Here is a 15,579-nt window from a genome sequence, read left to right as displayed (position 1 = left end):
GTACTTAGCCAGAAGTTTCCTGCTTCTGTTTCAGAATGGTACGAATGCTCTGTGTTTGGGTTTTTTTCCAGCTCTATCAAGTACTCTAATGATAGGCAATACTGCTCAGGTGTACTCTCCTTTTATTCAGTTTTTTGGCTCAAGAGCAGGTCTGTGCTTTAAGACTTTGTCTTTCACGCTGGGTAACACTGCTGCATCTCCAAGCTTCCTGCCTCTTGCACACACGACATAACAAAGTCCTTCTGTTTGCAGCCAGGGCAACCTCTGACTGGTGTGGCTTCAGCCAACCCTGCTGTATTGCTCCTTCCATGGAGCCCAAAGAGCATTTGGCGTAGATGCTGATCCTGAGGTCTATGGTTGTCCTATATCAAATGGATGGTGGTAGCCCATAGCAACTTCCAAGGCATCCAGGTCTGGAAGGATCCTGAGTACCCAGTCCTGTGGCTGTGAGCACAGGGAGTGATGTTTGAACATGACAAACCTGAGTGGTCATGCTTCATGGAAAAACCTTTGCTTACCCGGGGTGAAGAAGTACAAAACACACAAGCGACATAAATAAAAATGGTCAGATTTTGCCAGACCATAGTGAAGCTAAAGGCTGTAAAATTTACTTAGAGATTCCTGAAAGGTGACTCAGCTTTCAAAGGCTGACATATCTTCATGCTGTAATGAAAAACTTTCTGGTCTATTTAAGGCATGAGATGACTAGCTGAAGCTACAGTTAAGTATTGCAGATAGAAATTTGAAGTTACTCATCAGTGCTACCTACACATGGGAGTCAGGCCACCAGACTTCTGTTCTTTCAGATTATTTGCTTTGCTGTAGAATAAACCCCAGCCAGAGTGGTATCTGTGCCAATATTTTTTTTTTTTTTTTTTTTTGGATAATCCATCGTGTGGGATGAAAACTCTATTTCTGCAAATGTTTTAAGGATTAGAAATTCAGTCAGCACCAGGTTTTAAAAGTAGCTCTTCTGAAAAAAAGAGATAGGACACAAACAGAGCTCTAAGTCTGGCTATTGCTGAGCAGGAACCGTACAAGCAGAGGAGAATACAATCCAAGCAAATCTGAGTGCCAGATCACTTGGTAAAACCTAACAATTACTGAAATAATAAACCAAAACATCTTGAGTTAAATTAATCTCCCTTGTAACTTCACTGATGTGAAGAGGTAGGCTGGGTATGAATTTGGCTCGCTGTGCCCTGGTTAGTTGTCGCAGGCTCATGGCAGAGGCGGCTGTAAGGGAGCGCCGTACAGATGGTGCCAGGCAGGCAGAGGTGGAAGGAGGGAGGGCAAGAGGGGCGTGGGGCACACTGTATGTTCGACCACTTCGGTCCTGTGTCCCTCCCTTCTGTCGCAGGGTGGAGTATCCTGGGCGCAACTGCTGCACCAGCTCTCTGCTTCCTGAGTGTTGCACCGGCACAGCTTACCCAGCTGTATTTGGCACCAGTAAAGTATGTTTATGTATGGGGCCTCAGCCTTAATGAGTCAATAAAATGACTGTAAAGCAGCTTCTTCAAAACAAAACTGCACTTGTGCACTACATTTCATGGAGAAGGGAGAAGAAAGTTCAGGTGAATGACTCTTCCCCCCTTTTTGGCAAATCTTGATCCATTGCACTCAGCCCAAATATCTTCTGCCTGCACAGAGAAACTAAACACACCTTGGTAGGATGACCCTCGGGCTGTCGCTGGCGGTGGCCCTCAATGTGGCAATGTACACTGGTATTCCCTTCATCCTAGCTTTCGATCATGCAAGTGTAAAAATTGCTAGCTTAGCTGAGGTCATAAATCTCCCTTCAAGTAATACCTCCTTTTCTATTTCCTTGGTGAGCTTTCATTTGGCTACTTCTGTATCTTGCTTTGCTTCATACAAATGCATTCTTTTCCTAAGATCCTCTTTAAATTATGCACATGAATTTAAGCATAATGAAAACTGTGCTATACTATACATGACATTAAAAAATTATTCAGATACCTATTTGAGGCATACATATATATATGTATAAAAATTCATTCAATTTTCACATAAAATATCTTGTAATTAATGGACAAATTATTTACAGTCTAGACAAATTTGTCTTCCTCTCATTCTTTGGTTGTTCAAAATTATTTAAAATACACTGTACAAAGATACTTAACTATCTTAACAGCTCTTCTTTCATTGGCTTATTCCTGGATTTAAGCTCCTCAATCACTTGGGCACTTTTACAATACTCATTCACCCAAAATAATCTTGAACAATCCCCATTTTTTAAAAAAAGCTTTTTTTGGAAGCTGTTTCCAAGTGACTTTAATGTTCTGCATGATATAAACCATAATAATTAAATTACTTATTTAAAAGAAAATATTCTTGTCTGCTATCATCTATTCATTCAATTATTCAGTGGAGTTTTGAATAATCAAGCTTTAAAAATGAAGGCATGAATAGAATGATGTTGCAAATGCTCCAACTTCTCTATGTGGCCTTCACTATAATTGTCAAGAATATAATTTACATAAATGGAGGATGATGGGTTTGGGTTTGTTTTTTAATAATAGACACATAGAATGCTTTGGGTTGGAAGGGACCTTAAAGATCATCTAGTTCCAACCCCCCTGCCATGGGCAAGAGACACCTTCCACTAGACCAGGTTGCTCCAAGCCCCATCATTAATGTTCCAAGATTACTATTTTATCTGTGCAATGTAATCTTGGAAACAAGAGTAATTGAAAACATCAGAATCCTATCAGAGTGAATATAGTCTATCACAAAAAAATGTTCCTTTTGTACCTTTTATATTGTTGTAAAGGGAAACACTGAAATAATTGTCCACATAATTATTTGTTTTTACTGTTATCAAATTCCAAGAATATTAACAATGGAAAGGAAGGGCTGGTACTTGATCTTCTCCTGACCTCTTCCTCTGTATATGTTCACAGATGATGAATATTGACAAAGCTGTTAGTAATCAAAAGAGATTCCATTTGTCTAATGTCCCAGCAAGCTAAGGGACTGTAGGACATTACTGCCTGAGGTATCGCATGGAAGGAAAGTAGAGTTCTTGCCTTTGTGGCTGTGGGAAAGAGCATGTACACTTGCACCTTCAGTATTCTACCTTAAGGAGAAAGATGAGAAGATCCAGAACATTTGACTCTTTTATGTCACGTTATTTAACTATGTGTCTTTTGGCAGAAGAGGGAGGAAGTAATTCAAGGCTTAAAATGTTTATAGCTGCATGATTCCCAACTAAAATTATTTTTAAGATTTTTGCATAGCAAAAATGTAGATTATAGTGCTGAATATACTGAATGATAGGTTCTGAAAGGCTCATCTCATTTCACGTTAAATTGCAAGAAAAGCTTTTCATGAAGCACTGTGTTCAACATAGAACAGTTTTTATATACCATCTACATTTTTGCTGAGGGTCTGAATTCCAGCTTTGGTGAGCCTTGGGGCATGCATCCACATGAGCTGGGAAGGGAAGAGTGCTGCTGTGCCAGTCTTGAGGACCTGGTGATACCTACCCTGAGCGTGACCATGCTTGTTGCAAAGACTTGCTGCGATGCTGTGCCTCAGCAGGGTATGTTTCTGGGTGCAGGGCCATCAACTCCCATTGGTAATGCTGAAGAAAGGGAACCTGACATAAAGAAAAAAGTCATGTTCCCATGGAGATTTCTGGATTTTTAACAGTGCCAGTGTAGAAAAATTAGAGAAGGAAGCAGCAGCCTTTGCTCCCTACAGATTTTCTTTAATAAATAGAGTTAGAAAGGAATGCAGAATGCTTATGGCAGCTAGGAAGGGGCAGTAAGGGAATGATTGATGCATGAACCTTTAACACAAAGAGCCTGGAAACTGTTGAGCAGGGAACAGCAGATCTCTGACTTATGTTATCCTTCTGGCAAAGGAGCTGGCATAATCTTTTTGGTCAATATCATTCCAGAAATTATTGTTTATCTTATCTAAAATAACCTGCTCTAATCTCAGCCTAGATCATTGTACCGATTTAGTGGTCCTCAACCAGTGAAAATGTAAGATTCTCTAATCAGGTGAGAACATGAATTGCTCTCATTTGAAGCCAGCCCTGTTACTGGTTCCAGCCTCTTGTGTGGGCACAGGCAGTCAGTCTGCATCTCCTTTGCCAAGAAACAGTCAGTCTAGTACCTTCTGCTTTATATTTACAAAAATATTTTTTCATCCACTCTCTCCAACCTACTGCTGAAGTTGTGAGGTGTAGCATCTCACAGTGAAAACTGATGGTGTGGCTTATCTGAAAATGTACCCTGCTCAAGAAGAGCTGGTCAGTTATGGATTATATTTCAAATGTAATCTATCAACCTGGCATAATTCAACAAGTGATCAGGAACAATGAATAAGAACAATATCTTCATGCAAGTCAATTCATACACCATGATATTTCTGTTGAGAGTCATAGTGGGATTAGTGGATGGGCTCCTGCTGAACTGAGATCTGAATTCCTCAGCTCTGTTGTTATTTTTATTCACAAGTTATAAGGGCAGCTGGTTTATATTCCACTGTGCAATTACTGCACAGACCCAGGAACAACTTAACTTTCATCTTTGTGAATTTGGAAAGGAAACAGTATATACAAAGAGCAGAAAACCCGTAGCAGCCTGAGATTTCTAGCATCAAACCTCTGTTGGTCTTGGATCCCGATGAAGGGCTTCTTATCACTCCAGGAACAATTTACTCTTGACTCAGATATCTAAATTTAGGCTGTCTGTGCTTTAGATGTTTACATGTGAGGTACGTGTCTCTTCTCACCCTAACGTAGACACCTATGTTTGGCCATCTTACACCCATGTATCTCCACTGACTATACAGGCGTTCTTAAACTTGTAGCTCACAGCCCAAGGACGGTGTTTGACAGGTTTGACAATTTCAGAATAAGTGAATGAGAAAGCAGCCGAGAGGTGACTTTGTAGCTGCAGAATTTTAAGATGAGCTCAGACAAGCTTTCTCAAGTTGAAAATAAAATAGTGAAAGAAAATACTTGTACTTATTTCTGTTCCTAATAACCTCCCAGCTGTGACTCCAAATGAAACAATCCTGAAATTCCATGATCTAATTTATTTTTCTTCACTTATAACATCTGTTTACTTTTTGCACCTCACAACCAAATCCTAAGCACTGTGCCTCTCAACCCACATGTCCAGCCTGAGGAAGTGCGAGAAAGAAGCTTCTTCCAGCTATGAGAAATCATAAAAGACATCAAAGACATCTTAGCATAAAAACACTGAGTAGACCCAATACCTCACCCTGGAATGAAGGGAAAAGGCAGGATAGCTCGATATAGTAATAAGCCAGCAGATCAGGAAGAAAATTTTCTTACAAATGGCATGAAATGAAGCCCAAGCATGTTACCACTGTATTTGCTGAATTTTCTTATCTGGAAAAATATCTGAAGGGCTGGTTTGTGTATTTTGGTAATGCTACTGTAATTCAACCTCCAACAGGATCTCACGGGCTTCCAGAGACGGGGAAAGGATGGACAGTGGTTAAGTTCTGACATGTCTTGGGTCAAACCTGTGCACCCTTACAAACGTCTGCTGTGGTCTTGGGCAAGTAACTAAGCACACCCTGCCAGTTGCATGGGGATGGAGTTATTTGACTGCAGTAACAGGGAGTATTAGGATTTGAACTGAAATACCCAACTGCTAAGATAACAGGCTGCCTGTAAGCACCCAGGAGAGGGAGAATAACCTGATTAGAGCAAATTGTGTAAGAGCTGCAGGTGCACAGCACCTCTCTGGACTTGCCTCTCTGCTTGGAGGCTGGAAATAAGACTTTCAGATGTTTAAAGTTAGCATCTTGTAATGCAATTAGCAGCTAGCAAGAAAGAGATGAAACACCCTGTGACTTGTCATCTCTGCAGAAACCAGTAGCAAGCCCTCTGTGGGCTAATACTGCATTGCAGGACAGTGGTTAAATCCTGTGTAAATGTTTTAAAGCAATGTTTCCTAAAAAGCATTTGTATTAAAAATGAGATCAAATTCCAACGTCTTTTCTTGTCCTTAACTGGGCAAATTTTCTAATGAGGCAACTTTTACTGGGAAGATAATCAAGAAAAGGCTGTCACAAATTCAGAGTGAACTAGGGTTTGGCTTTTGTCGAATGTTTTCGTTTAGATAAAAATTTAAACTTCAACCTAAACTACGTGACATCAACCCTTTAACATGACACAGTTGCAGTAATATTGCAGTTTTAGGACTTTTAAAATAAAGATTACCTGAATCTTTTTTAAAAATAATCTGGACAAATTTTTGGATATACTTTAAGAGTGCTGCCTTGATAGCTAATATGGTATGTCTGATAGGGCCCTCTGGAATCTTAAAAAAGAGCAGTCATATTGAAGGTTGAAACCTATTCTAAATTTTTGCGAGAAATAGGGTTACGATATGCCATCTTTTACAGAGGTAATCACCACCACACAATGGGCTGAACCTTCTCATGCTCAGAAACAGTAATTTTGAGAGGAAGAATAAAAACCAAGTAAGTTGCATTGACTATCCACACCAGGTGATATGATTTTGATAGCTGCAGGCCAGGTTTAGTTTAAATTTGCTACAGGTGAGGTCCTCAAGAAAAAACAGTGCTGTTGATCCATTAGGGTTAGACAGAAATCAGTTCATGAAGATGGGTGAAGCAGCAAGCAGAGCACTTTTGAATGCTGGCTTTTGAAAAAGCAAGGTGGAGGATGAGATCTCTGAACTCAAGTAATGTAACTTGCAAGGTTTCAGTGAGCCTATGTGGCTCAGGAGAATATGAACTGCCAAGGATATTAACCTCAGAAAATCTTCCAGCGCTCTGCTTTCCATCTTTTCTGGTGTACGGTACAGTGCTGTTTGCCACAGCTGGTGATGGTTCTGTGCTCTCTTATTCTATTGCCTGCTGCTTTTTCAAGTGGGTTCTTGTAACATGCATCTCCCATGGGTACCCAGTTTCTCACAGCTAGGATCCATAACAAATAATCTTACTGCTATCAACAAAACCCCCATGCTAATTGTAACACTTATTTTTGTAGGCTTTCCTGTCTATCACCACATGCGGTGTCTGAGTGCCATTCTACACCTTCACTGTACTCAGTGTAGCAGTGCAGAAATCCTGAGCCACAATTCTTTAGCATCTGCTGCTTTTCTGTAAGGTCTTTACTTGCACTACTTCCTTCTGACATATGGTAACTCTGTAAGTTTGTTTTCCCATGACCTTCATTGCCATACCGGTGAGTTGTTTTGCAAAACAGGCAAACTACAGCATCAGATGGACCTGGATCACGAAACCCCTTCCTGAAGAAGGCATGCATCATGCCTCAGTTTTGTGCACTGTATGGTCTGAGATGTCTCTTACATTGGTTCTGGTACCAACCAAGAGCTTTTAAGCAGTAGGATCCAGACACTGAGGTTTTTTGCTGTAAGCTGTCCTTCCTGAAAAACAGAATGCCCTTCGCTGTTCTCCCATAACACCACCAAGACAGACATGTTTTGACCTGTTCCCTCATGCCTCCCAGTCCTTTTGGGACCAAAGCCAGGAGCTGGAGTCTGGGGACAAGTACACTTTATGGATAGTATGTTTCATGTCAGATGTTGGGCCCTGCAGTGTAAACCAATTACAAAGTCAAAAGCATACATATCCATGAAGTTGTCATCTTCATTAGGAACCTGTATCATTAATGCTGTTGGGACTTTGAAATTGTAGGAAACTTGTCCCTTGCCAGAGTAACTCAAATGTTGCTTAGCAGCATGATCGGTGAGGTGGCAGGAGATGTCCTTCTGTTGGATGAAGTCCTGTGACTGATCTGCAGGACACTGGAAAGCTCTACACAGCAGAAAGCAAGGACGACCAGAAGAGGGAATAGGTAGAGCAGGCTGTAGTCTGAGGATGCTGTCCCAGACCTACTGTTCCTTGTTATGATAACCCTCCAGCAGTTGTGGTCAGTGCTTCCAGGCTCCCCAGCTGGAGTATCAGAGGTACAGACATGTTTCTGCAGTCTCTGGGCCACCTCTTCCACATGAGACAGTAAAACAGGCATTGACACAGGATCTCCTTCTGTCTTGTGCTCACTAAGAAGATCTGAAAATTGCCAGCTCAGAACCTCCTGATTGTGGTGTGTGTATCATCTCCAGTGCAATGTTCTTTCACTGCTGAATATGCACTAAATGTAAATAAATATCTTAAAATTGGTTTAGAAGGAGTAATGGAAATACATGAAGTTATCCCTAAAATATAATAACCTCCTGTTCCCCAGCAGGAACTCTAGGGCCTTGTTCAGATACACTGATTGTGTTGTCTATAAAACTAGAGAGAGAGCTTAAAAGGTTGAAAAGAAATGAGGGATTAGGGAAAAAAAGCACTAGAGGGAGGAAACACAAAGCAAAACTGCATCTGGCTAGCATAAATGAATAGATTCTTGCATATTAAATGTTCTCATTGTTATTGTTAATACTGAGCCACAGGTGAAATATTTTAAATAAAAGCAACGATGCCCTACTGGATCATTTCAACAACTGTTTAACCTCGTGGCAAATATTTACCGTCTTATCCTCACCCATGACTTTAATAGTGAGCCTTTGGGTTTGCTGGGGAATCACGGGGGCATGGCTGGCATGCACATTTCCTGGGACCCTCAGAGCCCAGTGGTCTCTGCAGCCTGCAGGCTCCTCCATGACCCTTTCTGCATGCCCTAGAGATCAACCTTTCCCAAGGGATGAGAATACAGCATGCTACCTTTCAAGTCAGGGAAATCCACGTGGATTTACACCAGCTGGATGTCTCATTCAGCTGACCCAAAGCTTCCCTCCTGTTCTGTTCGTGCTTGAAAGGGGCACAGCCATGTGCCTGTCAGTGAGCTCTTGGGGCAGCTCTCTGCTTCTGCGTTGGGAAAGATGCAACAGCACAGAGATACAGAGGTTGTGACTTTACAGGTCTAGTATGAAGATATAGATGAAAGAGCTGACATTCCTAGCCTTAATATGAGTCTATAGCGAGAGCTAAGATGCCTCCAGCTGGAAATTTAAAGCACCCAAGGCTGGTTCTTGCTTGCAGTCACCCACCATGAGAAAGCATCTCCCTGCTGAGTACACAAAGATCCTGCAAACCGGTGGAGATGCCTGCCATTAGATGAGGTTCTCACCAGAATGTTACAGCTTTTGCATCCAAAAATGGAGACAGCCTGAAATGTCAGATGCCTCTAACTTTGTAACTGGTTGTTAAAGTCTTTGTCTCAGAGTAACGGGAGCATTGAGGTGAGAAGCGGTAGCACTCGCATCTCCCGCTGACTCGAGGGAAAGTTGCCGGGCTTTGCTGTTCCCCAAGATCAGGGGCAGAGAGTTCTGTCATAAATACTCCTAATGCTTTGAGATTTCACTTTGAATCGTGCCTTAGAAATTAAACGATCATAATTACCATTTTGTTCTATTTTTTTGGTAGATTAACAAATTACTGGCCCAATTATCCTACTAATTATACCCATCAGTTGTGCCAGATCTTTGGCTAGCCTGTAAGCTAGTCCAGCTCCACTCAGAACCAAGAGCTACGCCAGTTTACACCATCATGAGGCCCAGCACGCTGGCTTCACTGGGAGTGCTTTTGATTTACATCAGGATAACAGAGCAGAGTCAAGCTATGCTTTCCACTCCAAGCTTATTACTGTCAAATGAATATTTTCTAAACGAAACAAGAAGCAATCTTGCTTTTTATTTCATCACCAGAAAGCATGAGAAATGGAAAGGGTCAGTGAAGAAGAGGAGGATAAGGAGAAAAGCAGACTGTCTAAAGTAAGATGTGTTTCTTGCATGAATAACTCCCTAACAATCTGCTGAAGGAGTGATTTTGTATCAGCCTGAACCCCCAAACCAGCATCATTTAATTCGCCAAGCACCTGTGAAAGAATGCAGCTGCAAGACCATGGGAAAACAATGGGAACTGTGACAGTCATTAATATAAACCAGCAACTAGATTTATTTGGAAAAGTCATTGATACAGAATTACACTGGAGGACACAGTGGCATTCCTGAAGTATGCCAGCAAGCAGCTAACTAAGATTATAGATGTGTGTACATCATTTGAACTTGAATGGTTATTTGGTAACTGTTACAATTTATTGTGTATTCAGACAGCAAAACAAATGTAAGGAGGAGTGATTGCTTCAGCATTTCCTTGTTTCTTTGTTTTTATTCGTTACTCATTTTCATCTGTTTTTTGTTGGGGTTTCTTGCCTTTTTTTTTTTCCTTGTAGTTTGCTCTGGCTATTATTTCTGGTGAAGCAAGAGTTTGGAAAGTGGAAGCAGTATTTAAAACTGTGATACGCACAGCTGGGAATGAAGGAACATCTTCATGTGAAAATTGCTCTCGGATACATTTTGATCTAAATGGATATGTCTCTTTACTAGGTGGAACATCCTGATTTTCGCCAAGGAGGTGCTCAAGCAGCACAGCGGTGGTGATGGTGACAGACCTGAGGACGGATCCATGGCCAGGAAACCTGTCCTACCAGGGTGCTGGTGAGTTGTTGTGGGATGAGAGGTGGGAGGTTGGTGCTGAGGAGTGCTGCCCCACGGCGCAGCCCTCCCCTGTCCCACTCCAGCAGGGTGGTGGGATGCTATGGAAGTGGGAGCCATGGACACGAAGAGGAGATGGGTGCAGCTGGTGGTTCCAAGCCAATGAGCACCTGCTCTCCCAGGCAAGAAGCATGGTGCAACAGACGATAATCTGTGGAAAAAATTTTGTTCAGAATCGAGCTGCTGAGTGGTTAGCTGCTCCTGGTGTTTTGCCCTTAAGAAGTTTGCTGCTTTTAATGAGTTTGAGGTATATCTCTATTGTGTAGTGTGATTAAGAGTTTCTGTCACTGCAAACAGCAGTTACAAATTACAGGGTGGGCAATGATGTTCTAGGTAAATCCAAAACAATTTGCTTTGCATAGATTAGCAGCTACTAAAGAGATATGAAACTATAGACATTAATCTGTTCAAGATTTTCATGGGGTCAAGGGTGCAATGTCAGAGAGATGCTTTGCTGCCCATCTCTCTGGAAACAGTAAAATGTAGTGGGAGAATAAGGAGTAAAATGGCATTCAGCTTTCATATATTAATAGTTTTGGGGAAATCTCTGTGATTAGGTCAAGCCAAATAAGCGACTGAATGCGTTCAGTCTTAACTTGCTCAGTTTTTCTCTTTTTTTCTTGCTTTCCTCCTCTCTGCTCTGCTCCCCTATCTCTCCCTCTCTTATTTTTAAAACTGAATTTTCTGATTTCCAGATGCAACTGCAATATAAAGTAGAAATAAAACAAGGCAGTTAAATTGTTGAAGCCATAATCTCTCCACATAACCCCTAAGAAAAGGGTGTACCATCCAACTCTACTTACCGGTTATGGGTCCCTGTTGCTGTACTATCTGTAAATACAAGAGTAGCTCAGCTTATAAAATTTTTAAGTGTAGGATACACAAGGAAGCTCAACAGTGTCTGTAGAGCCATGGAAAAGCTTGTGCCATTGGTCAAAGCCATCTTATTTCTTTATAGCATACTGGACTGCAAACATCTCCTCTTGCAGCTGTGAGCCTACAGCTCCCACAGAGAACACCATTTTTATCTCCATTATTCCCTTCTGTCTTCCTCACCTCAAGGGTTTCTTTCCCCATAAACATGCCCTCTCAATGGCTATTTGCATACTGTACTTACAACCTCTGACCCTTTTTAGACCCCCCTCTCACAACCATGGGTTTTCTGGACTCTCCACATCTTCCATGCATGGAGAACAGTATGCCTATGGGTGATGTACTGATGCTGTTGCTTCCCTCCCCAAATCTTCATCTACACCAAAACTGCTGCTCCTCCTACCACAGAGTTACTCCTGCCAGTACATACATAGTTCTCTTCTCAGCCCTGTACTGCAGAAAACTCTCTGCCAGTATAATGTAACTGGGAAAATTTTAAGTTGGAGGGTGACTGATGTTGTAATCACTGTTATCTCTTCAGTGCATAGGTTGGAAGTATGAAATAATTCTGTTGTTCATTTGATGGCAGTAAAATGAGTAGTGGGTATGTATGTGGAGTGGTACAGTGTGGCAATGATGTTAGGTGTTGAGAAAAGGAGGAAATATTTGACCAAGATCTCTTACATACTGGTTATACATGGTCAGTTTTGGACACACGTAGCTAGCACTTCATTTTAGGATTTTCCTGTATTTCTTTCTATCCAGAATCTTACTGTATTCAACAGCTCATGGGGCTGAGATGTAGACAACTTACCTTTCATTGTGTATTTCACTTGGATATCTGCTTTACTTTTGTTTGCTAAACCCTAAATTTCAGTGGGTTTGTTTTCCTCCTCCCATGGAACAGCTTGCAATGCTACCCTTAAGTAATAGTCGTAAAGGCAAATTATCTTAAATCAATCAAGGTTTATTTAATTTAGAAAATAGGAAATAGAGAGAAAATCAAACTAAATGAAATGAAAATGGAATATTTCATATCTAACCTATTGCCTTGCTCAACAGAATTATTTTTTTAGTTATGCTCTTAGAGTTGAGCAGCAATACTTATTGCAAGTTAGGGGTCATTTGTCCCAAACTGAAACCTCTTTAGGTCCTGCACTCACAAAGCCTTAGAAAATGGGACTACTCATGCATTTCTGCAAGATGGTGCTTCCATTGTAACACCTCCAGCTGAGCCACTCTTTCCTCAGCTACCTTTACTGCTTTGCATCTCTTATTGGTGCATGCTTACTTACCTCTATTTTTTTTATAAGCATGTGGATATCAGATAGTGCCAAGTTAGACTTCTCTACCACATAAAGACAGTATATTTCTCAGTTTATTCACCCTTTAATTATCTTAGGCTGCCTTTATTAATATGCAATACACTACTGTACCCCATATTAATGAAGCTTATTATAGGATCCTGATAGAAAGCTTTCCAACTTCCTTCTAATTAACATGCGGTGCTTCAGAGGAATCCTCTGAATATGGGTGGGTGTTTGGCAATTGCACATAACCTTTTTTTCAGGCAATTTAAGATGTCCTTGTTAGATTAAAGACTCCTCAAATGCTGATTACCCCCTCCGATTGGTTTCTTCATTGTTTTCCAGACAGAGTTGTTGCTTTCATATATTTTGTTTAGGTTGCAACTTGAAAGTAGAATCTTGGTTTAACGCTTTCAATTTATGTTAGACAAGCTAGTTTTAGATTGTCACATGTAAGCAGTGTTTTTCTTAGATGCATCTAGGCTGCGGTAAAAAATGTAGGTAGTCATGCAGAAGGTGAGAATCATGTCGTGGTGGAGGCTGTCCTGTGCCACTCAGGCAATTTGGCAGCAGGCAGGGCTTTGTATTTACACAGAGAATAAATCAAAATGGATAATTATTTCTTCTTCTCCAACTTCATGCTGTTATTTTGAAGTGGTAGAACAGATCTGATTTTTAATGGTCAGACATTATTTGTAACCGAGATAAGACTTCTGGGAGCTGTAATCATCTCCAAGTGAGTTGTAATAAACCTGGAGGCTTAGTGGATGTATCATTTAAGCTTCACTGTGCATGCAAGGATTCTCATCTTCCAGGAGGGGAGAAGAAACCTGCCTCCAAAACTAGAAATAAAAACTTAGAAACTTTTGAAGAGGCCACATACAAGCTCCATACTAAATGCAACACTGAAAGATCGCTGAAGAAAATGGACTGCAAGATCACGCATAAAATGAGCATTAGAAAAGCTGGTTTCCAGTGAGAGGAAACCTGCCATCCTGCACGATGAATCCTGGCACGTTTTGGCTCCACAACAAAGGAGAACATTTACATCAGTTGCAGTTGCAGCATTTCACCTGCTGCTGAGTTGCTTTCTGTGTGCACTTCAGAAAGCCTTGCCTGATAGCTAGAGCAGTAAATGGAGGAAAGTCATCACTGTGACGGTGCTGGGTTCGAACGCCAGTGCACTGCACAGCTTGTGAGAGCCCAGAGGTTTTGAGCATACCCCCAGGCCTAAAAGTGCTTGTGCATTTACCACAACTGCATAACAAAATTTCAGAACACAATATCCCATGTAAACACTTGCTTTTTGTAGCAATTCCCCCTGCAAATTATACACAGCATTTGTTTATGACCTCCCTGCAATAGTGTCCTTGGCATCAAATTGGTCCATTGGCCACACTGTCCTACCCCAGGAGTGCCCTGAGGTCCCCCCACCAGCTGTCCCAGCTGGTGTGCCAAGGAGGAAATCTTGAATACACCCTGTAATCATGGCCATTCTGCTGGGCGTGGTGGATGCCTTGGCCTTGAGACCTCTCCCACATGGAGCACCTTGAGGCAGTGAGTACCAGTCTCAGCAAATTTTATGGCATAGCCTGTATCACCTTGCATCACACCGGTTTGCTGCTGTGTCCTCATTCACTGAAAGCCTCTCCACAAGCTTCATGGGATGAGGCACAGTAGGAAAATGAACTGACTGCTCTGCCCGTGCTGCCACTGCATCATCATGGACCTGTCTGCTTGTCCACCAGGGAAGGTGGGGAAACTTCCTCCACCCAGAATGATCGTCAGCCTCCGATAGTTGCAACAGCACAGCAGGACTACAACCTCACTGAGAACATTAGGAGTAGACAACTGTGCACTAGGATAAATCCAGTTCTAGAAAGTCCTTCACAGAGGGATCATAATGAAGTCCTTAGCAGTGTGTGGAGCCCCACTGAGAAGCCTGCTTGCTCACCACTAAGGTGTAGACTTGCCCCCCAAGACCTCTAAGTCAACTGCACCATCGGGCCACCCCCTTGTACAAGGACTGCGTTGCAAAGAGCTCATGAACGGGACTTGTGGGCATACTGGCCTCAGGGCGGACAGGAGGCTGGGGAGCTTCCTTTGCTCACAGGCTTTCCCTAATTCAGGCTTACTTTCTAGGCAGTGGCTCAGTCATGCTGTAACTACAGGGAGCTGTAGCTGTGGACTTATTTATGCCACTGCATTCTTGCAGCTTCTGTTAGGGCTTCGCTTGCAACCATGCGACTTCTCATGCCAATATCTGTCACAATGCTTCCTTTATGGTAAGAAAGCTCACCAGTTTGAAATGAACTGATTTGTTGTTGCTCAGAGCTACCACATAACAATTAAGGCATGTGTGTGATACAGTGGCCTTGAAGAGCTGTGTGGTCTCTGCAGTGGAAAGGCTTGCTTGGAGTGTCTGCAGAACAGAGGGTGAGATCTGCGGTGATGTAAATCACTTGATTTCCTTTGAAATCAGTACAGATTTAATCGATTGAGAATCTGACTTAAGATGCACAACTCGTATGCCTCCCTCGTGAATTATTATTAGAAAAATAAATAAAGTATATTCCTGTAGCGATTCTTCTGCATCCATTCTAGGATTATTACCAAGAAGTAATAATTAGTGCAATGGCATCATCATACTAATTTGTTTTGTTCTTACTTTTCTACACAAATAAACTCATCCTGGTCCTAGAGAGCTTACCACAGGAGGCTTGCTTCTGCAAGGATGGTGCACGCTGTCATGTTGGAAGTGGTAACTGCCCCTGCTGACCCAGAGCAGCAGTTAGTTTTAGTAAGATTCTCACTCTCAAGAGTGATTACAGGCAGTGTTGGCT

At 41.9% G+C, this 15,579-nt stretch overlaps 1 long non-coding RNA gene across 1 annotated transcript in view; it reads left to right on the top strand.

The window, feature by feature from the left end:
- Positions 1 to 15,579, top strand: part of LOC119140908 — a 56,597-nt gene that overhangs the window by 18,168 nt on the left and 22,850 nt on the right. The window contains exon 3 of the long non-coding RNA XR_005101781.1: positions 10,389 to 10,499. This is a non-coding gene — a long non-coding RNA (uncharacterized LOC119140908). The remainder of the gene's footprint in view (positions 1 to 10,388; positions 10,500 to 15,579) is intronic.

Source organism: Falco rusticolus, chromosome W, assembly GCF_015220075.1.
Source record: "Falco rusticolus isolate bFalRus1 chromosome W, bFalRus1.pri, whole genome shotgun sequence".
NCBI lineage: Eukaryota > Metazoa > Chordata > Aves > Falconiformes > Falconidae > Falco > Falco rusticolus.
This window is presented reverse-complemented; position numbering and strand designations above follow the sequence as displayed.